This window comes from Xyrauchen texanus, chromosome 2 (genome assembly GCF_025860055.1).
Source record: "Xyrauchen texanus isolate HMW12.3.18 chromosome 2, RBS_HiC_50CHRs, whole genome shotgun sequence".
Taxonomy (NCBI): Eukaryota; Metazoa; Chordata; class Actinopteri; order Cypriniformes; family Catostomidae; genus Xyrauchen; species Xyrauchen texanus.
Window position 1 is genome coordinate 59,466,418 of NC_068277.1, and position 27,156 is coordinate 59,493,573.

General features: G+C 41.6%; 1 protein-coding gene across 1 annotated transcript in view; it reads left to right on the forward strand.

The window, feature by feature from the left end:
* The first annotated feature begins 1,001 nt into the window (after positions 1-1,001).
* LOC127618977 (RAS guanyl-releasing protein 2) overlaps positions 1,002-27,156 on the forward strand; it is a 77,554-nt gene continuing 51,399 nt past the window's right edge. The window contains exon 1 of the mRNA XM_052091685.1: positions 1,002-1,244. The gene's annotated coding sequence lies outside the window, so the exon portion shown is untranslated. The remainder of the gene's footprint in view (positions 1,245-27,156) is intronic.

A 27,156-nucleotide genomic window follows, 5' to 3' on the forward strand; every position in this document is an offset into this window, starting at 1 on the left:
ATGCACAAATATAGTGAAGTTGCAATCACACACTTCCATTTAATATGGTCCTGTCACACACAACAGCTTCCTATCATGTTTACACACTCTACTGATTGGTTAAGTTTAGAAGGGGTTTGGGTAAGGGCATAAAATTAATGAGCATGTCCTTAATGCCTCATGCGTGAAACTCGTTTGGGCATTTGCGCTTGATGAAATCGTTCAAAATTATACGACATTGCCAACTCAAAACATATGAATTTTCATGAGACTGGTTTGGTCTCCTTTGGTTAAGTAACCTACTATATTCATCTATCTGACCAAAAAATGAAAGTTACTTGTGTCAATTTTGTGCATGAAATTTGGTTTTGTTTATGATTTATTCTGTTATGTTTTTGTTCCACAGTGTGGCTTGTCTTTCGGCGTATGAAATGCTGGCGGAGTTTGACACCTGCTGTAGTTTTGCATGTTGAATGCTCTCATCCCTGTCTTGTGTAACTTACTTCCTCAGTGTATGCATATGACTTACTGTAATGTTTTGCATGATCAAACTGTCTATGCTGTAAACCAAAAAAGCGCTCCACTGATGCATTTGAAGAAACATTCAAAGCACATCGTTTGCACACACACACACACACACACACACACGCTCGTAACCGCGACTCGCAGAAATGCCTCACTGCGGAGAAGCTTCAACACACACACGCGCGCGCGCGCGCACGCACACACACACACACACACACACACACACACACACACACACACGTTGGTGCAGTTATCCTTATGAGGACTCTCCATTGACATAATGATTTTTATATTGTACGAACTAAGATTATATTCCCAAACACTATCCCTAAACCTAACCCTCACAAAAAACATTCTGCCTTTTTTATATTATCAAAATAGCATTACCCAATTGTAATTACCCGTTTGTAACCTAAAAAAAATATCCTCGTAAACCACCCAAACCCGCCCACACACACACACACACGCACACGCACACGCACACGCACACACACGGACGCGCCTCTCTTTTCTCTCTCCAGCTCTAGCGGATCTTAACGAAGGACACTTGTGGCACAGAGATGAGGACTCATATGCACAGGAGGCTTTTGTGTTTGTCAGATGTCCGTGAAAACGTTTAAATATCCTCTTATGAACACTAGCGTTGGATTTTCAAACTTCGGAAAGACCCTGACAGTGCACAGATGTGCTGATTTGAACTAAACCCAGAGCCTTTACGAACGCGACTGATCATCCTTAAGGTGAGAGAGCACTGTTAATTTGATTGGAGATCGGTGGGCACGCGCATTTAGAGTGCGTTTCTGCAGTGGTGTAATGTTGACTGAAGAGGTGGGCATACTGTAAAATACCCTCCATTGCGCGCGCGCGCGCACACACACACAAAAAAACCCACACACAGAGACCTACAGTATGGAATTATTTTGTTGAAGTCTGTAACATTGGAAAAATGCAGAAACACTGCATTAGCATAAAAGCATTTTACTGGTCTGGACAAATAATTGTTTTATTTGTCAACATACAAAAAAAAAAAAAAAAAAAAAAAAAATCTTGCCGACATGTCGCACACTGATTTAAAGACAAATATCAATTTAAATGATAGGTTTTATTATATGCCTTCATCTTACCGTCTTAACTTTTATTAATAAACTAAAGTAGCATATTACATAATATAAACTAATAGGTACATCATGATATTTTAAGCATTATATTTAATAACACATAGTAACGTTTAGTTAAAACAATAACTACATTTTATAATGAATTTTTAAAGTACCGATGGCTATTTGTTTTCTTTGTGTATCATAATGTGCTGTGTTGTCTTGTCTTATGTTGTAGTGAAATAGTTTTCCTTGAAAATATATATATTGCAATGATATGATTCATCACAAGAAACTAGCAGAAACATGCAGCTGCAAGCAGCAGGGCCTTTAAGGGCATGTAGCATTACTCAGATAGCCCTTAGCACATAAAAGAGATAAATCACCATATTTTCATAATCGAAGTATATGCTTTTTAACATTCCTGACTTTTATGGTGCCACCTATTTTTGATCTCCACCAAATGTGTTGCATGCTTCTTCAGAAGCACGTCCCTCTTACTAGGGGTGTAAAAATGCATCTAACAAAACAATGTCGATGCATTGGTTAAGGAATTTTAGAATCTAATATCATTACTATACATGCCCAAAGTGATACAGATTTTTGGCTATCTGTGTCTTTATTGCCATTGCTTTCTTCTTCTACTTCAGTTATATTATATTAAGTTTATATCGCTTTATGTCAGTTTAACCATGAATAGAACACAACCTAAATAAATGTGAATGAATGAAATCGCTCACTCGTTCACTCACTCTCTTTATAGTGGATGGCACGTAGTGCACTATACAGTATAGGGAAAAGGGACTGATTTCAGTCTGTTCTGAATGGAACTAATTGGCTAAAAGCTAAATGCCTGTTGATTGGTCAATGACAGGAGGCAGCCGCGAAAAGATAAATACATCTTGTTTGACAAGCGGAGCCGCCTCCGTTCTGCCGCCTCTCCCATTGAAAATGAATAAACGTAAAAAGTTCTTGCAGTTAGGTATAAAAACAAATTTATACGCTACTAATAAATCGTTTTTAATTCTATGACCCTGCTTGATTTACAGTAACCATGGGCCTTATCTGTCTGCACATGACATATTTAATTTATAATTATTGTTGCAATAAATGTTAAGATTACCTGTTATGCAAACCTCTTATTTCACGTTTACATACCGTGTGTGTGTGTGTGTGTGTGTGTGTGTGTTTGCATCAAGTCATAATGTTGCATTATGATATCCTTTATTCAAATAAGATCTATAATGCATGTAACATTAGTATAAATTTACTGTTTCTATATTCAGCCACACATAAGCCAAACATCCTTGGTCCTAAATGCATCTGTGACATTGTGCTTAAGTCTGGTGCATGCTTGTGTTCTCTTAATTAAGACCGATCAGTAAAAAGTGATTTTTCTGCATATTTTAAGGTGCAATATGTCGGTTTTGGGGATCAAAATTGACCCTGAATTGGTGTTCTTCTTATTGGACAGGGAAACTTACATAACTGCAAAGCATGTGAAATATAGTGCCGTAAGGATTGATCTGTGTCATTTTAGCTAACTTGATCTTGCCTGTTAATGCTGACGAATTGCAAGCTACCTTGCTTCGTAACTTTCAAATAATTTCAACAATCTTCACTCTATACTAAAAGTCAGGTTAATGTCAGCGTTAATCTGTAATTATTCAGCAAGGTTAACCTCAGTAACACATTAAATGAATGCTAGACAATGTTCAAGATAATGCAAAAAGCTCCATTCATTAGTGTAACATAACTTGGCTATACAGAAAATATATACAATCTATTATTATAAAACAATAGCGCATCAATATATCATAATGACGGTTGTGATGGAATCACGTCAATACTGAATTGTGTCAACATATTTATAATGTACAGTCAATATATCATGCAAAGAAAAGTGATTACTTCAAACTACAGTCTCGTATAGTCAGATCGATATCCATACTTTGTTTTAGCCCTGTTCCAGCACTAGAGAGCAAAATATAATATACAGTCTTAAAGTTTGTATTAAAACAATCATAACTGTGTAATTTTAATTATGCTACCTCATCTGTCAGCAGGTTGCCTCTTTGTACGTGATGTCATTGTTTTGGTCGATGCTCGCTCCCGTCCCTATGGAGTGTGTGCATGATCACAAGCAACAGGTAGCTGGCTGCAGTTCACTTAACGGCCACAGGTGTCACTAATAACAAGGGTTATTACCTTTAAAGGTGCACTCAGTAACTTTTGTCTTTGTGTCATCTTGGACTTAAACTGACAGCTAGCAGCTTGGATGCAGCATCATTTAAAATTAATAATTTTCAGTTTCAGATGACATTGTAGACAGGGGCGAAAATTTCATCAAAATGTCGGGGGGGACAATAAACATAACAATTCTCAAGAGCAATTTTTGAAGGGGACACCAACTGGTTTTTTGTTGTTGCCCCGTTTGCATTTGTATTATTTTATTTCTTAAACAATTATTTTAAGAATATATCATTATATTATTTACAATACACATATTTTAATGATATTTTAGGGGGGGACAACCCTCAGACAGGGGGGTCCTGACCCCCCCGACCCCCTCGCGATTTCCGCCAATGATTGTAGAAATGTTATATTCACAGTCAGCCATGATTACTTTAATCAGTGAGTGAAGGTGTCAAATAACAGGATGGTTACTGAGATTAAGCAAGTAGTATTCTGCTGGTCATTTGATTTTAACATGGAAGCCCCATGTGTGGACCGTCTCCATGTAGAATAAATATGACTGGAGTTTTTATTTTAATGTAAGTGCTCATGATTTTCTACATATATTGCAAAATTACAATTCATGCCTTTAAGATTAAAACTTTTTTAATGAGAAAAAAAATTATAACTGAGTGTAACTTTTTAAATGAATCACTTTTAATAATTTTTAAATGAATAATTCTTCAATATCTAATCAAATCATTACCAAATTTCAGATTTCACTATGCATCATAATCATTGGGTAAAGAATCTATATTGAGTCGAAGTCAGTGCAAATATTTAAACCCCGAATGTGTACTACATTTGATTAATTTAATTACCCTGTTATAGTCATGCCAAATACAAAGTTTAAAATGTTTTAATAATTATTGATCTACGCTGTTCAAAGATTCTTCCTATACTGTTTTTTGTAATAATCTCATATATTTATCAAATTATTTAATTGACACCAATGATTTTGAGGAAAAGTTGTTAAAGGGGTCATATAATGGTACATGCACTTTTTCAAGTTGATTGTACTGAAATGTGTGTTGGCTGTGCCTGTACACAACCATCCTATTATGATAAAAATCCATCCAGTGTTTTTGTTTTAATCTCCTTATATATTTTCCCTGCCTCAAATCGAGCCGTTCGACCGTGTGACGTCACACGGTCGGACGCCTCCCAGGATTGTTGATTGACAGCAGTGTTTCAACACAGACCGCCTCGCTCGTGAGCGAAGCTGTCAATCATAGTCCGTCATCATTGTTGATACACTGGAGCAGAATGGCGCTCTAGCGATTGTGGTTTCCTGTTCTTCGGTGTAATAACGAACACAGCAGTCATTTTGATGTTCCTAAATCTGAACCGCTGAAGACGCAGTGGCTGAGTTTTGTTTACGATGGGAATATTCCCCATGAGCAACGCCAATGCGTTCATGTTTGCGCAAATAATTTTTCACCAGACTGCTTTATAAACGAGGGTCAGTATAAAGCTGGTTTTGCTAAGAAGGGGCGGGTGACCAAAGCTCATTATCATTTAAAGTCATATGCACTGAAACGGCGTGCTGAAAACAGAGCTGTTTTTGAGCAGGTAAAATTAGTTTTTTCTTAAAATACAAATGAGAATTTTTAATAAAAGTATATTACAAAGTTTTCATTTAGACCCTAAAGATTCATATTAACTTGTACAAAAATGGCATTATATGACCCCTTTAAGAATGAGAAAAGCTATGATATGATATGAATAACTTGTTTTTGTGTGAATCACAACAGAATATTCAACCACTTACACACAGGTAAAATATGATAGCTGTCAGGGTTTGTGCAGGGATGAGGCAAGAGAGAAGATCCAAATGCAGCTCTTTTAATGATCAATAAACAGAAGAAAGATATAACTTAATGAAGAAGGTAAACATAAACATATAACGTACTTCATACAAAAAAAGAACTGACCAAGGAACAAGAGGGCATATATACACACAAGGGCTAACAAGATGATGAGGAACACCCCCCCCCCCGTAAAGGGTGGCTCCTGAAGCCCCCAAAATAAAATGACAATAGTCCATGGCAGACCAGGGAAGTGTCTTAAGGAAGAGAGTGTGGCCCGGAGGCCAGGGAGGTGGCTCCAGGAAGGGAGTGGGGTCTGGAGGCCTGGGACGTGTCTCCAGGAAGGGAGCGGGGTCCAGAGGCCTTGCAAGCCTGGGCTGTGGAACAGGGCCTGACAAGGCAGAGTGGCATGTAGGAATCTCAGGGGGACTCAGGGAGCAGAGCCGCAAGAGGCTCAAAGGAAGGAGTCTCAGGAGGCAGAGCCACAGGAGACTCAGGGAAGGGAGTCTCAGGAGGCGGAGCAGTATGCGGCTCAGGAGGCGAAGCTGCGGGAGGTTCAGGGGATGGAGCGGGTGGAGCCGTAGGAGGTGGAGCGTGTGGAGCCATGGAAGACTCGGTGTGCGGAGCCTTGGAAGACTCTGAGGGCAGAGCTGTGGAAGACTCGATGGTAGGAGCCACAGGAGGCTCAGGAGGAGGAGCTGGCAGATTTGCTGGAGTCTCAGGAGGAAGAGTCTCAGGAGGAGGAGTGGGTGGAGCCGCTGGAGGAGTTTTAGGAGAAGGAGCCATGGGAGACTCTGGTTTACTTGTTTTGTTAACTTTATTGCCACCCATTGGCCGAATGGGGAGAGTCTATGCGCTGTATACCCCTGTAGTTTTGGCCCCAAAATCCCGCTCACCCCTGTGCTTCAGGCTGCCTTTGTTACACATCGTTGCTCATTTTGGTGACTACATGGCAAATGTTTGCATATGTATTAGACTACACTATTGAATTTCTATATCTCTAGAGCACAAAATGTTTTGGGGATTTGAACTCATATTATTCACAATGTAAAACCGCACATAATGTTCTAGAATGCAACAGAGCAAGAACCTGCAACAGATGGAGAGAGCTAAAGAGGCATAAGTGAAGAAAAGTAGATGACGAACATAGACTCTACTCTCACACAATGAGGTTATGTTATTCAGTAACACTTCTGTTACTGTGTTTTACATTTCCTGTGAGCTTTTTTTACACAATGGCACAATGCTGACAGTTTGGTTAAGATAGCTTCTCTAAAACCATTGTTTTAATGTAGCACTTTCTTGGTTATGATCACTGAGACACTAACACTTGCAACAGTTAGAGAAGCTAATGCAAACATGCCTATAAGAACCATGACATCTTAGGACATGACCATCAAATAAAGCGTCTCTGACCCTTTACCTTCTTGATAGGATGAATATGTTTTTGGAGGTAGAGTTACTGGGACCATTGTGGGTTAATTAATTAAATGGATGTGGTATTTTCTGAGACTCAAGATAATTAAAACTGTGTGTCTGTCAGTGTGCCAGATATTGAAGTGAGAAATATAAATAAATAAAACATAAATAAATTCAATGAAAGCAGCTCACAAGTCTTGTATGTTACAATAAGCGAGACATGTCTCAAGAGAGCAACCCTATTCCACTCTCTGATCTGAACTCTATTGGGTGAAACCAAGCTTTGCTCTGGTGCTTAAAGGAGTAGCTCACTCAAAAATGACAATTCTCTCATTGTTTACTCACATTTATGCTGTCTCAAACTCATATGACTTTCTTCTGCATAATACAAATCCAGATATTTTGATGGATAGTGCCTATTTAAGGTGTTTTTGACCATTCAATGCAAGTTAAAAGGGTCCAACACTTTCAAACTCCAAAAAGGAAGCATAATAAAGGTAACCCATACAGCAGAGGGACTTAATCCATGATTAGTTCGAACATGTCAAGCATGAGGAGGTGTAATCACGCTTCAAACCTTGATCGCACAAAGGAGATTGCAGATGTCGAGATTTATAATGAGAAAGGAGTTACATTTTCGTCCGTTTCTCACCCAAAACCAATCGTATTGCTTCAGAAGACATGGATTAATCCATTCGAGTTGTAAGGATTACCTTAATGCTGCCTTTCATTTGTTTGTTGCTGTGTATTCAAAGAGGTGTTTACTCACTAATGAGGGGCACATCAAATGGGAAAGAATTCATTATAATGTTTATGATCACAAGGGATAGTTCACCCCCAAATGTTCTCATTATTTATGCACATATTTTGTCATCCCAGCTGTGTATGCTTTTACTTCTGCTTAGCACAAAGGTTTTTAGAACAAAATCTCAGCTCTGTAGGTCCATACAATGCAAGTGAATGGTGGCCAGAACTTTAAAGGTCCAAAATAAAAATAACGGCAGCATAAAAGTAACCCATATGACTCCAGTGGTTAAATCCATATCTTCAGAATGGTCTGCACTTATATAGTGCCTTTTTTAAACTTAGCGGTGTCCAAAGTGCTTTACACTGTGTCCCATTCACCCACACACACACACACACCAATGACGGCAGAGCTGCCATGCAAGGCATTAGCCTGCCATTGGGAGCAACTTGGTGTTCAGTGTCTTGCCCAAGGACACTTCTGCATGTGGAGTCATGTGGGATCGAACCGACAACCTTCTGATTAGTGGCCAACCGGCTCTACCACATGAGCCACTGCCACCCTGTTAGCACCAGAAACAGATCAATATTTAAGTTTTTTTTACTATAAATCTCCACTTTCACGTTCACTTACAAACTCTTCTTCTTTTTTTGTTGTTGTGGAAATTAGCTTTCTTCTTGCATATCGCCACCTACTGGGCAGGGAGGTGTATTTATAGAAGCATACACATCTGAGATGGCATGAGGGTGAGTAAATGATTAGGGGGAATTTTATTTTTGGGTGAATTATTCCTTAAACTACTGGCTGATCACTGGGAGAAATTATTTCTGTCTGTCAATCAAACAATCAATGGTAACTAAATCAGTCTTTTTGTTAGCACAGCTATTAGCTCTAAATAAACAGCAATAAACAGTCACATACACACAGGTTGGCTGGGGTTTGGTTGAGCATCTCTTAGAATAGAGCCAGGAGGGTTTAGCAGCAGTTAGGCTCTTCGTTGCCAGAGAGGTTTGCCAAAAGAGACAGAAAGAGTGATTCAGAGACAGCGAGAAAGAGGAATATTCACTAATTTGGACCTTTTGGAGCATTCACAGTACGTTTGATTTCTTGGACCGAACAAGAGTTTGTTTCCTCCCCCTCCCACCTGCCCCCGATGGTCTCCATTCTCATCATATTATTTGGTTTCGGACCGCATCATAAACATGAGTACAAGAGGCAGCTGTTTACCACTGTAACTAGGTAACTCAAGAAGTCATCAACTTCATTTTGTTATTAAAGAATCCATCTCTTTGGATGTACCACCAAAACTTTACATGCACACTTATGCTTATCTGCCACAGATGCATCTGAATATGTGAGATGCTCTCTGATGGAGATTTATATGGAGACAAGCAGGTATGAGAAATGTAGTATACCACAATAATTGTGAACAGGAGCTGTTGACAGTTTAGTTTAGGAACTATTGATTTCATTTCAGAAGTGAACTGTACCAGAGTTCATATGAACCATACCTCAGACCACATTTTCAAGCAGACTCGGGTGCGATACGTGCGATAACAGCGTTCACATCATTCAAACAAACCAAATTTTGACTTCATTAGAACCCAGGTGCGCAGCAAAAGTGTTAGTGTGAAAGCACCCTCTATTCTTCAAGTGGCCGTTTTGGAATGTCTGGAAACCTGGAAGAGAAAGGAGGACTTGCTTGGGCCTGAACTCAGAAAGAAAGATGTGAAATGTAAAATAAATAGACACTTGCTATTAAGAAACAGTTGTCTATGTCAGGCAACAGAGACAGAGAAAACAACAGCATGTTTGAGATAAAAGAAGACATTTAAACTCAGGCTTAGGAAAAAAAATGCAATAGAGGTTATTTTTAGGAGAAAGAGATGAAGAGGTTTTAAAGGGATGACTCTCTGAATCTGATACCGATCTTGTACAAGTGTCGTTTTTTTCTTAGTCAGTTTAGAACATCTATAACTCACTGTGCAGCAGAAGCGCAAAAACTTGATATGCTATGTATGCAATGCACAGGGGTACCACACAAAGGGGGTGCCATCAGGTCCATTTCTAGGCATAGCTCAGGGGGCTCCTGATGTAGGGTGCCAGGTTCAGAGATATGCTTTTGTTGGGGCTGTTTTACACAAACTGTCTGCAGGTTATAATGGGTGCATGAGCCGCACAGTGCTGTGTCTTTGCAGCCGCAGTGAGAGGAGAGATGAGGTGCTAGGCTAATTTTCCCATGCAGCACATGCTGAAAATGAACATACAGTATTTATCAACACAATATATTACAATAAAGGCTTTAATGATTCAACATAAAATACTGTACTGAACAACTCACCCATTGACCAAATGCAAGTCAAACATGCAGTAAAAGACCCGAAACACTTTCCTCATGTAAATAAGATTTCATGATGGTTAAGTTTATAAAAGTTCTCAATTATCTACTCTTGATAAAGATCTTATTATTTATGTCCATTATCAAAGGAAAAAAATAATTTAGTAATCCAGAAGTCACTATATTTTCTGTATAGTGCTGCAACTGTCACAGTACAGATGCGATATAAACTCAAATTGTGTCTCCCGTTAAAGTACCCCAGCAGCGCGGCTCACACCTCGCACAAACATAATGTAAAACAGGCAATCCTCTTTAGATACTTTGTTGGTTTTATGTTATTTTTGGTAACCGTTTTGCACATACGACCAAACCGGTGTGATTACACTAGGTTGGGCTCAGAGGTGTATGATCAAACCAGTGTGATCTGCATTCATGCTGCTGTTTACTAGCAAAGAGGAACTGAAGCAGTTGTCATAATGAACCAAATAGTCTTTTCAACATCATAATATCTGACTATTTTGATGCAGCGATGTGGCAATGTTTTCTGATGTCAAACAAAGTATATACAAACTAGTTAGTCCACTTGAGCCTTCTCCAGGCCCGGACTGATTTCTGAATTTGGCATTCGTTAATAAACCAATAATAATAACAAAAAAACTAGTCTGGACTAATCTGGGCCACCCCTAAAATGGGTCATACCATTGCGTGAATGGTTCAAGTAAATGTGCGGAAAACCTTGGTCAATTAAGGACTTGCATTCATTCAGTACATGGACAGCGCAGCTTACGTAAGTATCTAAATGCTTGTGCACAGTTAATTTAAATGACAAAGTTTTTCCTTTTTAACCAATGTATTAAGATCTGAATGTATTAAGCATGCTGTTTGCTGAAATATCTAAAAATAACCACAAAATTGACTGAAAACAGCCTGTTTTACCTGTCAATCAGACATGTGTGGAAGTTGCATTCGTTACTATAGCAACAATAGTCTGCGGGTGGGTTTTCTCTCAGAATCATCTTTGCAGGTAGAAAGAAAAAGAAACAAAACTGTAGTGCTTTATTTTAAATGAAAATCAGATAAATGTTCTCATGTCATATAGAATAAAATTAAGAATACAATTTTGATAAATAAAATCAATTCATGTTTCTTTTCTTAAATATTCTAATGGTAGTTTTGTAAAGAAAAAACACATTCACAAAAGCCCCATGTTTTCATAGTTCAATTAGGCCCTATAATGATGGCAAATTACCGCAATATGGAGTAATATTTACAACAAATGACTAATTCCTTTCTTTTGTACTGATATTTCAGTCACCATTGAAGACAAGATGAATCAGAGAAAGAGAACAAAGAGGACAGGTGTTTACTATTCAATGAACAAATGTTAGGTTAGAAGTCGTAGATAAAGTGCATTATAATATTTACATCTATCCATGTTTAATTGCTTTTCATTCAATGTAATGTAACACATTGTGTATCCATTAACATTACACAATTAATTAACATGAAAATGAACAATACATTTACAGCATTTGTAATCTTGGTTTATGTCCATCTCTACACATACTAATACAGCTTAATATAAAAAAAAATTGGTAATTTAACATCAATAAGAACTAACATGAACTAAAAATGAACAATATGTATAAATAACATTAACTAAGATGTACAAACGCATAAACAATATTCAACCTTTTATATTTAAACCTAATTTGGAATGTTACATGTTCATGCATTTACGTATACAACCTTAGTGTAAAGTGTATTGTTAAACGATTATCCCCAACATCAGCTGTGGTTTTCAAATTTGTTGTGGGCTTTATGGGTGGCCTGGATGAGTGTGAGACTCCCGGCCTAAAATTATGTCCCAGTCCAGCGCTGGCCTTCTCTCATTCCGTCCGTCACTCATTCTAACCACTTACAGTGCTAGGAAAGTGGAAGAGCTATAGGTTTTTAGAACCTTCTGTACTCCGTCGGTCCATAAAATGCAAGTGGATGGTGATCAACACTTTAAAGCTCCAAAAAGCACAGACAATCATTGTAAAAGTAATCCATATGACTCCAGTTGTTAAATGAATGTCTTCTAAAGCAAAGCAATCATTTCGATTGAGAAAGAGATCGCATATTTAAGTCCTTAAAGTCCTAGGTCGCTCTCTGACGCGTGTCCACAAGGGGACTCGGTTCACCCTACCTCTAGCGTGACATAAGCGGGCTGGCATGTTCAAATGAAAGCAAAACCAATGAAGCTTGTGAACAGCATTCTCTTGTAAACAAATCAAGCTGCGCTTCTGGTTGCATCATGTCAGTTCTCGCGTGAACATGCCAATGGGATTACTTCACGCGACAGGCAGCGTCAACCCATTCCCCTCATGGACGTGCACTGGAGAGCAGAAGTAAACAATCATAGTGTAAAGGACTTAAATATTGATCTGTTTCTCACACAAAGCCATCGTTTCATTTTAGAAGACATTAATTTAACCACTGGAGTCGAAAGGATTACTTTTACAATGATTGTCTGTGCTTTTTTGGAGCTTTAAATTGTTGATCACCATCCACATCAATGAACGGATTTGAAATAATCTTTTTGGTAAATTAATTCAAAAGACTTGAGTCATTGGAATTAATCAAAATCCCCAACAATACTGTAACCTGCAGACTCAGTTTGTGTAAAACAGGCCTAGCAAAAGTGTAGCTCCTGCCGTCCTCCATCTGTGTTGTTGTTGTTGCTTTTGTATTGTACTTGTATGTCCTAACAATGTCAGAAGAAAAACAGTTGACAATTAATTATTCCTCACAGGGGTTTTTTTGTTATAGGTGCAAATACAAGAGGGAAAAGTCTCCTCAGGAAAGTAGTTCCTCAAAAAGTTCTCCTTCCAGAAAGTCCCACTTGGGGAGTACAAGAACTCTGTCGGAATTGGGCTAATGTTGCTATTATGAACACGCCCGTAATATCATTCTCAGCCACACATGGCATGCAAATATTTCTCTCCATTTGACTAACCTCAACCATTTATGCCCGTAAACCTCTGGCATGCATAATTTTGCCATGACACAGGAAAAACTGCCTGACTCTTGACCTTTTCTAGTGTCAAACTGTGAGACTCGTGTAAACAGGAAGTTACAGTGTACAGCTGTGTCAGAACATGCACCCACTCTTTTCATGTTTCAAACTCATATAACTTTTTTGTCAACACAAAAGAATTTCAGTCACCATTAATTTTCATTGCATCTTTTACCATACAGTAATGAAAGTAAACGGTGACTGAAACTAACATTCTGCCTAGCTAAATATGGGATTGTAACAATATTTTTGGGTAAAGACATGTACATTGGAGTGTGTGTAAGTAAGGGATGAGTTTCATTGTGGACTGTGTGAGTGATGTTTTCACTATCTGATTTTTGGAGTGGTGGTGGCGTAGTGGCTAAAGCACAGGGCTGTTAATCTGGGGTGTTGGTTCGAACCCCACGGCCACCACCATTGTGCCCTTGAGCAAGGCACTTAACTCCAGGTTGTTCCGGGGGGATTGTCCCTGTAATAATTGCATTGTAAGTCGCTTTGGATAAAAGCGTCTGCCAAATGCATAAATGTAAATGTAAATGTGATTTCTTTGGGACAACAAGAAGAGCGAGATTTCTCCTTATGAGCAGTCACTGCAAACAATTGCTGACATTATTGCATACCCACATCCACACAAAGTCAACATGGGTTTTTTTTTTCTGTGGCTTTCGTGAATGTGATAGTGACTTTTGGTCATGTACATTTTGGTGCATGCTGAGAAACAGAAGCTTGATAGAGAAAGGGGGAGGGAGTGAGAGAAATCATAAAAGTTTCCTGTTTTGCTCGTTCATTGTGCCGGAGTTTTACAGTAACTTCAGTGCAGCAGAAAGTCATAGGACATCTGAATCACTCTCACTTTCCATTTCAGTTTTAATGTGCTTTGGTGGCATAACAAACCTTTGGAAGTTTCATTCCATTAAAAAAAAGTAATTCTGACTTTATACCTTACAATTGTGACTTTCTTGTTTTTAGTTCTCTTTTAGCAACAATAGCGTAACTATTAGCTGTGTGGCAGGGCAGCCGCCCACACAGTGTTAATCTCGTCAAATTGCTGACAGAAATGTTCATTTGACAAAGGTTTTTTTATTTCATCACCAATAATGAATAATGACGCATTATGGCGATTATTAACGATTTTCATTCAAACAAAGTTTTGCCAAAAATATATACAGCAAAATATTAAAAGAGCTCAAACAGATGAAGAATCATTTAGAGAAACATGAATGAATGTTTTTAGAAGTAGAAATATCTAGAAAGAATTTATGAATATAATTGTAAAGCAGTCAATGGAAAGGGCGGAGGGCGGGGCCGGGTCGTGATCAGACACACCAGGTCCCGCCCTCCACCCTGCCACAATAATCTATTACGTTTGTGATTTCCCCGCTTGAACTACGTGCACAGAAAGAGTTGAACACTGGCAAAATTAACCATTTAAGACTTAGCTCCTCATTTGCATTGCAAAAATAATATTTATTTTGACACTTTCAGCCGCTCTCCTTGCTTGCTTCGCACTGCTGTCAATACAAAAATCCCCCTCATGACTGTGTCCCTCGGCTCCCACATTAATTATTATCTTAAAATGTACATCTCCTGTCTGAAATTCTACATTTTCAATAATAAGTAGTAACGTCTCAGGTTACGACTGTAATCCTAGTTCCCTGAGAAGGGAACAAGACGATGCGTCGATGGCGCTTTGGGAACGCCTTTGCGTGTTTACCCCTGAAGCACGTATGTCAACTAGTTTAAAGCACGCAAAGGCGTTCCCAAAGCGTCATCGCCGCATCGCGAGTTCCCTCGTAAGGGAACCAGGTTTTTTCCAGAAAAAAAAAACATTTTCAAAAACAAAAAAAATAAGACTTACAATTAAATTTGCATTTAGGTGATGTATTGAGAATGTTATGCAGCAATTGATTTACATGTTTATTATGACATTTTTTTTAATCTAGAAGACAAACTCTTTTTGGGCAAAATGGACCCTTTTCACAGTTCTGCATTCGCGAAGTGGAAGTCGTCATATTTGGGCAAACTATAGCAGCGATTGGGAAAAACAATAATAACCAATGGCACTATAGTGTTCCTATTTGCACAAATTCTAAAATGAAACATCTGAATTTGTGTTTTCATGAATGTCCAAAAGATGCTGAACTTTGTATGAGCTTGGTGGGTTCAGACAATTAAACACAAAGAAGATAACTTTGTTATTAAACGAGGACGCACTTTCGTCTGTGGACAGTATTTTCAAGATAAGGACTTCCAGCAGTCGTTCACAGGTGGAATTGTGAAACATTTTGAAGTCTGAGGTGTAAAGGGTCCATTCTTCTCTTACAAAAATTAAGGTGTGTTTTTAAAAAAGTGTGGATAAATTAGTCTTTTTTTATTTTTTTTATTTCTTCCCAATTTGGAATGCCCAATTCCCAATGCGCGCTAAGTCCTCATGGTGGCACAGTGACTCGCCTCAATCCGGGTGGCGGAGGACGAATCTCATTTGCCTCCGTGTCTGAGACCTTCACGCATCTAATCACGTGGCTTGTTGAGCGCGTTACCGCGGAGACATAGTGCATATGGAGGCTTCACGCTATTCTCTGCTGCCCCACCGTGAGTGAACCACATGATAGCGACCATGAGGAGGTTACACCATGTGACTCTACCCTCCCTAGCAACCGGGCCAATTTGGTTGCTTATGAGACCTGGCTGGAGTCACTCAGCACACCCTGGGATATAAAAAATCTAAATTAGTGAGAGAAATTATAGTAGCAAAACAAAATAACAAAAATTCAACAGCACCAGCTTTAAAATATGACCACAGGTTTCTAAAGACAAATCACATAGCTTTGTCTATAACCCAGCGAATTAGAAAGTTAATGTTATACGAATGAACAAAAATATAATAATAAAGCCAAGTCTCACCTTCTGATGATCTTAATATTGTTTAATTTGAAAAGCAATCAATTAATCCATTAATTTAAATGTATTTAAAGACTTCTTTATTTAAAATAGTTGAATACTGATATATACAAATTAAACTAAAACAATGATATCTTCAAGTGTTTCTCCTAAACTTTGCTTTAAGTTTTTAAAGTAATTATACAAGAGTCAGTCATAGGCCTAAAGCAGAGTAATCAAATAAAGTAGTACATTAATTAATTAAAAATAGTGCATTAATTTGGGCAGTAACAATAGCAATTCAATATTAAAATACTGACAAAATCTTTGACATGCTTTGAGTTTTCATCTGTACTGTTTTTATTGTGTAATTGAAGTCTATTATACACTAAGCCGTCATGAAATCTAGTTTAGTTTCTATGAGAGGATTACCTGCCTGTTACTGTGTGGTAACTTTCATCATGATGTATTTTTTAATCAATGAGTGAGTATTTCAGTACAGTAATTTATGTTGTGTTATTATCCACTTTTCTTTAGAGATCCATTCATCCAAAAATGCTGTCGTTTAAGCCATTAACTGATTAGACAGCTGCCTTCATTTTCAGATGCAGCTAAAGCTCATGTAAATCAGCTCTAACAAAAGTGTAACTCCGATCCCAGCATCCTCCGTCTGTGTTGTTGATTTCAGTATTGTTTATTTCATTGTTGTCGTTGTTTATATTGAATCGTGCATTCCAACCTTGTCAGAAGAAGGTAGATACTAGATATTAGATTACGTCAATATGGTGGTAACTTCTGGACATGAGAAGGCAAAAGACTCCTCGGGTGTTCTGTTCCTCTTAAGAGTTGTCATCTAGAAAAATACTAAAGGAAAATTACAGGACTGTAGGTGGGAAAGGGCCTTATGGTGTTAGTGGTTGAGTTTTTGCTTTTGGTTTTAATTTCCCTAATAAAGCTCTGCACTTGGTTACCTAAAATCCTGTTCGCCAGTTCAACATTATTACAGAATGATAGACCCTCTCATAAACCCAGCGGATCAGACTTTAGACCTTTGGCAGGTCTATCAGTTTCCTTATCCTTATCGGTTTCACAATATTGTGAAAAAATTTGGGATTTGGCTGCTCAATTCAACAAACCAGAGCTAGTATTCTGTACTCTTTATTGGTTTGGTTTAAATAGTCATTTCAGAGAACTGGTACCTTTGGACTGTGATAATTTTGTTGCTCAAACGCTACTTGCGGGTCACAGTCTACCCGGTGCCCTCTTGACGGAGGCGGCACCCAGCACTCTATCGCTAGAGGTGGTCAGCTCAAAGAGGAGGAGGAGGAGAAGGAGGGGAAGAAAAGCATCCATTCCTTTTGTGATATTAGGAATACCTTCCTTTCTCTCCATGGCCGCTGCTCCGGACGTCCTTCCTCGTCCCGGAGACTCTTATGACAGAGGCCCCTCCATTCCTTGTGGCAGAGGCCCACTGTTCCCTGCTATGGTGGTCTCTGAGGGTCCTGTGGCAGGGGCCCCTCTGCTCCCAGCCTTAGTGGTCGTAGTGGTCCCAGCTTTGGTGGTCCTTGTGATCGAAGCCTAGTTGGTCCCAGTGGTCCCAGCTTCATTGGTGTCATTGGTCCCAGTCCCGGTGGTACCAGCTTAGGTAGTGCCATTGGTCCCATCTTTGGTGATGTTCCTGGATCAGTGGTTCCAGTTATGGTGGTCCAAGAGTTTCCTGGTTCTATTGCCCTCACCAGAGTCCCCTAGTGCCTTGCCCTCGCCAGAGTCCCCTAGTGCTTTGCCTTCATGGTGTGAGTCCCCTAATGCCTTGCCCTCAGCGTCAGAGTCCACTAGTGCCTTGCCTTCAGAGTCTCCTAGTGCCTTATCCTAGCCCTTTGAGTCCCCGGCCGCCTTGACATCGCCTTCTGAGTGCCCATCCACCCTTTGCTGCCTCGCTGTTACCAGAGTATTCCGGTCCATTGGTGCCATAATGTGGGTTCCATGGTCACCCACCGGATCCCATGTGGTCAACTGGCCGCCTACCGGATCCCCAGTGGTCTCCCGGTAGCCCGTCTGAGCCGCCCTAGTCTCCTGGCCATCTGCCAGCTCCTCTTTGGTCTCCAGGCTGTCCGCTGGATCCCTGTGGCCTCCTGTTCACCCACTGGTACCTACAGATCCCCTGGAGTCTCCTGATCTGTTGGTCCTGATCTCCTGACCCATGGTCTCAAGCCCATCCACCGGCTCATCTATGGTCCCCTGGTCCAGAGCCAGAACCCCCATGGTCTCCTGCCCTTTGTGACTCGGCCCTGTTATTATATATTTTGTGAAATTAATTAGAAATTAGGGGCCGCTAGGTTATGTTTGACTCTTATTTTGCAGTTCACTTCTGCAATTTAGGATGCTTGCCTTCACATCAGCAGTGAACTGTATCAGAGTTCACATGAACCATACCCCAGACCATCTTTTTAAGTGGACTCAGATGCAGTTCATGAGTGCATACCCAAATTCGGAAAACAGCATTCACATTAACCAAATTAACTGACCTCAGATGTCAAAAGAACCTGGGTACGCACCAACAGTGGAAGTGAATTCTGCAGCCCATATGCTGACTCCTACACATTGTATCTTACATTTGGGGAGAATTACATAGGTTCATGCAGGCATCACTGAAAGTGCAGTTTATTTGTATGTGCGGTCTGCACTGTTTCAGTGCCTGATTTTCCAAGGGAATTATGCAGATCATATGCATATGTATGCACAAACATACTCACCAAATCTTTACTGAACAGAATTTGCACCACTTCATAGCTCTACTGTATGTTAAAGAGGATGCAGTAGATGACTGTGATCTGGACTATACAACATCACCCCTGAGATCAAGGCACCTGCAGCATGCAGAAAGTGCACTTGAAGCTTTTGTGAATGTGGATATATGCCAGGTTATAACTCTTCTCATCATTTTATTATTAATTGATAAGTTACTTCTACCACGATCAATAGAAAATGTACAAATATCTCCTTTAATAAAATTCAGTTTACAGCCTGCTTTCAATAATAATGTGATGTTAAATGCACCAGGCAAATAACATGGAGTTTTGTTAATGAAGTGCAAAAGACACAGGACATCGACATGCTTCCGAATGTTCATGAGCCCTGAAATCGGCCCCATTTTGCTGAATTACTGACAAGCACCATACCCATTTCCAAAATTACTGACATGTCCCACCTACATCAGACATTTTTGCGTTAAATTAAATTCCCTGTGGCGCTATTTATAGCATGTTATTCAATATTTGATGAAAAAGTTAATTCTTTTAAATTTAAATACTCAAGATTGCCCCTGCTTAAACAAGATTGTTGGTGGTTAGTGAATAAGATGCAGGTTTTTGCACTGAAATACAATGGTAAAAGTAGTGCATCTATAGTAAATTCTCCACATTGTGTGAATAAACAAGTTTCAAAATTCTAACTAAAGAAAGGAAGTCTCTCTCTCTCGTTCACTCTCTGTGAAACACACAAACACTCATTTCCGCCATTTGTTAAGCCGTCAAACTGTTCCATTTTCAGCAGAACATAAGTTAACAGGAAGCATCTGCCCTGAGATAGAACAACCAACAGAGACAGTCTCTCTCTCTCTCTCTCTCTCTCTCTACACACACACACACACACACACACACACACACACACACACACACACACACACACACACACACACACACACACACACACACACACACACACACATTCCAGCACATTATGTTAGGTTTAGTGCCATGACAATACAATTTTACCCTTTGCTTCACTTGTGCTGGGGGGGATAATAGGGATAATTTCCCTAATCCCTGATATGATGTGTTTTCAATGCTGATCCACAACCTAGATGCTGGTTTTCTGGGGTTTTTAGAGTGCTGGTGTCCAACAAGGCTTTTTGACTAGTTAACCAGCAAGACTTACTGTACTTGGTTAACCAGTATTACCAGAAAAACCATACTGGTCAACCAGCTCAGTGAACAACACGGTCATGCTGGATCACCTGCTATGCCAGTACCAAAACAGCACTAACAAGCATAGGTTTTTTGCTACTTTAGCTGGTCTTATCAGCATGTATGTCTCTATGAAAACATTGCTGTTTTTTTTAATAATAGAGCTGTTCAGGTTGAAGTCCAAAAACCCAGAAGAGAATTAGCATTTTCAAGCCATGGGTAACCTCTAGATTTTCCTATGTATTTTCATAATGACAGTTTTGTTTTTGTGAGTAAAATTAGGTCTGTATTAAACATAACTTAAAGATACTTGGATGTTTTGTTCTACAACATAAATAACAAACAATCATACCCAGGGCTTGACATTAACAGCCGCCCACCCACCAAATTCGGGTAGAAATCCAGCGGCGGGTGACTTCGTCACACTTACTAGCCACTTTGGAGGATGGCCGCAGCTGGATCAAATGTAATTGTATTCAACTCGTGTTCAGCGCTTTATAAGCGTAAATATGCCACTCATAACTTAGTCGCGCATCTTTGTGGGGTGAATGAAGTGTGCTATCGCGTAAAAAAAAAGTTTACATACACTTTGATTGAAGTCATAAAAAATTATTTCCCCTTCTGTCACTCACTCGACGTTGTGTCGATTTAGTGACAATAGGGATCTCTCTTGAGAGAAAAGGCCAATGAGAATTGGTGAACAGAACTTGTGTCCTTTCAGACAGATTTTTTCTTCGGAGCCAAGCGGTTGTGTTTCAGCAAGCTGAGTAAAACCTACTGCTGTTCCACTCACCTCTAAAGAGCATTCGCTGTTGGAAATATGGCGCATTTCAGCAGCTTTTCTCTTCTTCTGCACGCCGGAGCAGACTACGACCCTGAGCGCTTTGACAGCCCTCTAAAAGAGTAAACACATTGACGGTGAACATCTTTTTAAAGACACTTCTTTTTCATACCTGGATGCGGTTGTTACCTCTCCACTTCTGACGGCCACAGGCGCTGCCTCTCGTGTCTGGGCAGAGATCACACAGTTGCGGCGTTTGTGGATGGCTCATATTCTCACTGCGAGAACAAGATCATGGCAACATTGCGGTCATGGCTTTCCTTCTTCCAAGGGAAAGCCACTCTAGTTAACAGGTACACAGGTACATGGAACTCCCCCAGCTGGATAAGGCAGTTGTGGTGCACCTGTGCCCGCAAGACGCAGCCACCTGGCGGGATCGACCGTCAATCCCCTCCAAGGCCTGTTGGTTGACGTCGTCTCTGGAAACCAAGGCCTACAGCGCCGCTGGACAGGCCGCTTCCGCTCTGCATGCTACGGCCCTCCTGCAAGTCCACCAGCGCTAAGAGATCTGCACTTGGGTAGTCCTGGTCCTGCTGTGCTGCAGGAATGGCATCAGTGGCTAAATCTGGTCGAGATGCGGGACCCCCAATGGGCTTCGGTACACATGTTGTTGCAAAGGAAGCAGTTTCCTCACTCCCTGGCTCACTTAGCAGGTGCCCACAACAGCCGTTCTCACGGCTATCAGACACAGAGCACTTGCAGTCAGGCCCTCATGAACGCTGACCCTCTGCCTTCACGTGCCCAACTGCACCACACTGACGCCTCAGGCCGGCAGGTGGTGACGAGTCTAGAGGTCGTTACTACAGAACCTCCTCCTCAGTCACCTACCCGCCCCGGGCTGGGTACGCAGAGCAAGGTAAGTGCTTCGAGCCTCTCCTCAACACAACCACCTCGTTATGAAGCAACGCTCTCCGACGTGACATCGGCTGCTCCCCCTGACGGTTGGCCCCACCTCCAGGTACTTCACACATGATCGTCCCCTTAGTGCCCCTCGCCAGGAACTTGGACGCATGGCTTATGCTTTCCAACCCATCTCGGTGGCTGGCCAGGACCATCCGACTCGGCTACGCGATTCAGTCCACCAGGAGCCCGTCCCATTTCAGCAGCGTCCGTGTTTCCTTGGTGCAGGGAGAAAGCGCAACCCTTCTGCGCAAGGATGCGATAGAGCCTGTCCCTCCAACCGAGATGGAGAAGGGCTTCTACGGCTTTTACTCCATCGTACCCAAGAAAGGCGGTGGGTTGCGGCCAATCTTGGACCTGCGAGTTCTGAATCGGGCCTTACACAGTCTCCCGTTCAAGGTGCTGATGCAGAAACATATTCTGACATGCGTTCGGTATCAAAATTGGTTCTTGGTGGTTGACCTGAAGGATCCGTACATTCACATCTCAATATTACCCCGTCACAGACCCTTTCTATGGTTTGCTTTCGACGGCCAGGTGTATTTGTACAAGGTCCTCCCTTTCAGTCGGTCCCTGTCCCTTTGCGTCTTCACGAAAGTCACAGAGGCAGCTCTTGTCCGGTTAAGTGAAGTGGGCATTCGCATACTCAACTACCTCGATGACTGGCTAAACTTAGAGCACCCTCAACAGTTGCTCTGTGAGCACAGGGACCTGGTGCTCATGCAAAAAAGAGCAAGCTCTCCCGGTTCAGAGCATCTTTTCTCGGCATGGAGTTAGACTCAATGATAGCACTCCTCATGAGCGAGCACATGCAGCCGGTGCTGAACTGCCCAAGTTCGTTCAGACCGGGCACAGCGGTTACACTGAAACAATTTCTGAGGCTCATATGGGGCATATTGCATCCTCAGTGATGGTCGTGTCGCTCGGGTTGATGCATATGAGACCGCTTCAGTACTGGCCTCAGTCTCGAGTCCCGAGATTTGTATGGTGCCAAGGCACATACCATGTGACCCTCTCCCCTTCCTGCTTATTCAGCCTTTGGTCAGACCTCTGTTTTCTATGGAGAGGAGTATGCCTATAGCAGGTATTCAGATGCGTCATAGTTACTACGGACAATTCCCAGTTGGGCTGGGGTGGATGTGCAATGGGCATGCAGCCACTGGCTCCTGGATGGGGCCCCGGCTGGGTTGGCACATCAACTGTCTAGAGTTGCTGGCTGTATTTCTTGCCCTGCGCAGATTTCTGCTGTTGATCCAATACAAGCACGTGTTGATTCGCTTAGGCAACACTACTGTATATAAATCTCATTTTGCATCATCACATGTCGCAACTCACCCACCATCTCCTCCTTTGCAGTTAGCAGCGGCTGAGGTCGCTGCACGCCACTCATATCCCGAGCAACCTAAACACCACAGCGGATGCTCTGTCACATCAGGTAATACTCAGCGGAGAGTGGAGACTCCACTGATTTAGGCTCGGTATGGCAGAGCACAGGTAGATCTGTTTGCCCCCCAAGATTCCACCCACTGCCCCCACTGGTACACTCTGACCCCACTTGGCACAGACACGCTGGCACACATCTGACCCCAGGGGCTGCGCAAATATGCATTTTCCCCAGTGAGCCTACTTGCACAAGTCCTGTGCAAAGTCAGGGAGGTTGAGGAACAAGTCATTCTCGTGGTCCCCCACTGGCCCACTCGGACTTGGCTCTCGGATTTCATGCTCCTCGTGACAGCACCTCCCTGGCAAATTCCCCTGAGGAAGTTCCTTCCTTCTCAGGGATGGGGCACCCTCTGGCATCTGCGCCTAGACCTCTGGAACCTTCACGCCTGGCCATTGGACGGGATGCGGAAGATCTAAACGGTCTACCACCAGCCGTCGTAGACATGATCACTCAAGCCTTCCTCTACCAGGCAGCTTTATACCCTAAAGTGGCGCTTCTTCACAAATTGGTGTTCTTCCCGATCTGAAGACCCACAGAGCTGTACAGTCAGGTCAGTACTCTCATTCCTGTTGGAGAGTCTGGAGGGTGGCTGTCCCCCTCCACCTTCAAGGTTTATGTAGCTGGCACTATGCATTCTTTAGAGGCGCCCGGAGGCTGAACCCTACAAGGCAATGTCTGTTCCCCTCATGTGATCTCTCAAGTTTTTCTCTCTGGCCTTCAGGGAGCCCTGTATGAGCTGCTAGATTCAGTCGAACTAAAGGCCCTCTTCTTGAAGACGGCACTCCTGATCGTGCTCACTTCCATCAAGGGGGTTGGGGACCTGCAAGCGCTCTCTGTCAGTGACATTTACCAGGAGTTCGGTCTGGCAGACTCTCACGTCATCCTGAGACCCCGAACGGGCTACGTGCCCAAGGTTCCTATGACCCATTTCAGGGATCAGGTAGTGAACCTGCAAGCGCAGCCCCGGGAGAAGGCAGACCAAGCCTTAAGTTTGCATGGTCCGGTGCATGCTTTGTGCAACTATTTGGATCACACACAGTGCTTTAGACACTCTGAGCAGCTCTTTGTATGATTTTGTGGACAGCGGAAAGGGAACGCTGTCTCCAAACAGAGGCTAGCCCACTGGATAGTGGACGCCATTGCGTTGGCCTACCAGACCCAGGCCATGCCCTCCCCCTTGCAGACATCTGCAGAGCGGCGGGCTGGGCAACACCCAATACCTTCGCAAGATTTTACAATCTCCGGGTTGAGTCGGTCTCGTCCCTCGGACCCTGGGTGTCCTTCCTCCCTAGCCCTCTGGCTCTGAACTCAGCAGAGGAAGTTCACAGCAAGACCCACCTTAGGCACAAATTTGCCTGCGCTGGAATAGGTGCTCCAAAGGTTCTGATTATTCCAATATCTCCTGTGATGTATTTTCCACGGTATGGTCCCAGTGTCAGCGGATCCGTGTCTCCCTTGGGCAGAGCTTCCTCTGTCCCCCGCTCACTGTGTTTGTAGAGCTCCTCCCCGTCGAGGCAGGATCTACCACCGCGCTACTTCCATGTGGGGCTGGTAAGCCCATGTGACATATTTGCCACATGTTAACCTCCCCTGTTGGGCAGGATGTGGTCACCACGGGGTGAAAGATCCCCCTGAAAGAATAGGATTGGAAAAGAACGCCTTCCCCGTTGCGTGTTATAGCGTTAGATGGCCCCAGCCACATATAACACTCTATGGAGAGAAAACATAGAGAGAGAAAAGGCCACAGTTGGCACGGGCTGCTCCCAGGCTAGTTAAGTCGCTTCCCTCCCTCAGAGATGTTGGAAACTATATGACATCTCTTGGGGTGTTGGGGAAGGTTATGTGCAGTCTGATGCACCTGCTATTTTCACACACAACAGCTTGCTTGCACCTGCATCAGCAGGTTTTTTTAGGGACCCCTAGTGTCACTACATCAACACAACATTGAGTGAGTGACAGAAGGGGAACATCTTGGTTACTGTCGTAACCTCAGTAAGACGTTGTGTCCCTCTTGCCACAACACTGTACTAAGCCGCTGAAAGGGCCGGGACCTTACTCTCGGCTCCTCAGCTCAAAACCTGTCTGAACGTGCAGGTTCTGTTCGCCAATTCTCATTGGCCTTTTCTCAAAGATGGGAGGTAACCGAGGTTACAACAGTAGCCGAGACGTTTTTTAACCAGTCCACAGATTTAATATTAGCAAACCATAGTATTGGAAAGTCGTTTAGGACATCTAATTTGTGTAATGTTTCCAACAATTGTGTACAGAGAGATTGTTTCACTTCTGATTGACTATATCACAATTCCAGTGGGTCAGAAGTTTACATGCACAAAGTTATCTGTGCCTTTAAGCATCTTGGAAAATTCCAGAAAATTATGCCAAGCCTTTAGACAATTAGACAGATAGCTTCTGATTGGAGGTGTACTGATTTGGAGGTGTACCTGTGGATGTATTTTAAGGCCTATTTTCAAACTCAGTGCCTCTTTGCTTGACATCTTGGAAAATCAAAAGAAATCAGCAAAGACCTCAGAAAAAAATATTTGTGGATCACCACAAGTCTGAGACCTATATTTAAATGTACATTTATTCATTTGGCAGACGCTTTTATCCAAAGCGACTTTCAAAAGAGGAACACATAAGCGAATCATCTTAAGGAGACAATGGTATGGAAAGTGCCATACTACAAAGTTTCACTAGCATCAGAATAGTATTCAAAACAGATTAGTGTGCAACAATATTTTCTTTTTATTTATATATATTTTTTGTGACTGGTTAACTGCTCATGGAAATTATGTGTTTTAAGTTTAGGTTTTTTAAGACAGTGAGTGAGGTCATTCCACCAACATATTATGATGAAACTGAAAGTGTTTTGGTGCCACTTTGTGTTGGTACAACAGATTGACATAATCTGAAATGCTGCTCAGCAAGGAAGAAGCCACTGCTCCAAAACCGCCAAAAAAAAAAAAGCCAGACTACAGATTGCAAGTTTACATGGGGACAAAGATCTTAATTTTTGGAGAAATTTCCTCTGGTCTAATGAAACAAAAATGTAACTGTTTGGCCATCATGACCATTGTTATGTTGGGAGGAAAAAGGGCAAGGCTTGCAAGCCGAAGAAAACCATCCCAACCATGAAGCATGGGGGTGGCAGCATCATGTTGTGGCAATGCTTTGCTGCAGGAGGGACTGATGCATGTCACAAAATAGATGGCATCATGAGGAAAGAACATTATGTGGATATATTGAAGCAACATCTCAAGACATCAGACAGGAAGTTAAAGCTTGATCGCAAATTGGTCTTCCAAATGGACAGTGACACCATGCATACGTCCAAAGTTGTGGCAAAATGGCTTAAGGACAACAAAGTGAAGGTATTTGAGTGACCATGACAAAGCCTTGACCTCAATATGATAGAAAATTTGTGGGCAGAACTGAAAAAGGAATTCTGCAAACCTGACTCAGTTACACCAGTTCTGTCTGGAGAAATGGGCCAAAATTGCAGCAACTAATTGTGAGAAGCTTGTGGAAGGCTACCCAAAATGTTTGACCCAAGTTAAACAATTTAAAGGCAATTCTACCAAATACTAACAAAGTGTAAGTTAACTTCTGACCCACTGGGAATATGATGAAAGAAATAAAAGCTGAAATAAAAAATTATCTCTAATATTATTCTGACATTTCACATTCTTATAATAAAGTAGTGACACTAAAAGACAGGGACTGTTTTCTATGATTACATTTCAGTAATTGTGAAATACTGAGTTTGTATTGGCTGAGGTGTATTTAAACTTCTGACTTCAACTGTAACAGTCAACCAGCATGTTACGACACTAAGACACAGTTTGAGTATACCATGCAAATGAATGGGGAGAGCATAAACTGACACCTACCTGTCGCAAAATCGTCTGTGACTTCTCTA